Raw genomic sequence first — 505 nt, 5'->3', positions numbered from 1 at the left:
ACGAAAACATTAAAAAAAATGTTTAAATACAAAAAAAATTAAAAAAAACGAACTGAGAAAATACGTAAAAGCTATTATATACCAAAGCATTTCACTATTACATGAGCTTAATGAAGACTATCCGAAATGGCATAGAATTTAGAAGTATAAAAATTAAAGTTTGTGAGGGAATGATTTTTTATTTTTACCTTTTTTTTGTTTTCAGTCAAAGGTAACTTCTATTGAAGCAACAGTAACAAAATTAGCAGAGAAAGTAATTTTTTATATTTTATATATTCCAAGTACTATCGCACTAGTGGCGCTATACCCCAACTTGGAACTCTAGAAAAAAAAAAACTTTTTTTTTGAGTCTGCCGCTGGTGAGATTTTAAGCTGTTACAATACCAAAATGGCACCTTTTGTGCTAATTGGGGTGTGTCACTTCACAGACAGCACCTCTACCAACCAAGCTGCTACAATAACAAGAATGGCATTTGAAATATGAATTTTTTAATATGCAGATCAA

This window comes from Anastrepha ludens, chromosome 2 (assembly GCF_028408465.1).
Source record: "Anastrepha ludens isolate Willacy chromosome 2, idAnaLude1.1, whole genome shotgun sequence".
Taxonomy (NCBI): Eukaryota; Metazoa; Arthropoda; class Insecta; order Diptera; family Tephritidae; genus Anastrepha; species Anastrepha ludens.
The sequence above is the reverse complement of the archived record's forward strand: the minus strand, read 5'-3'. Positions refer to the sequence as shown.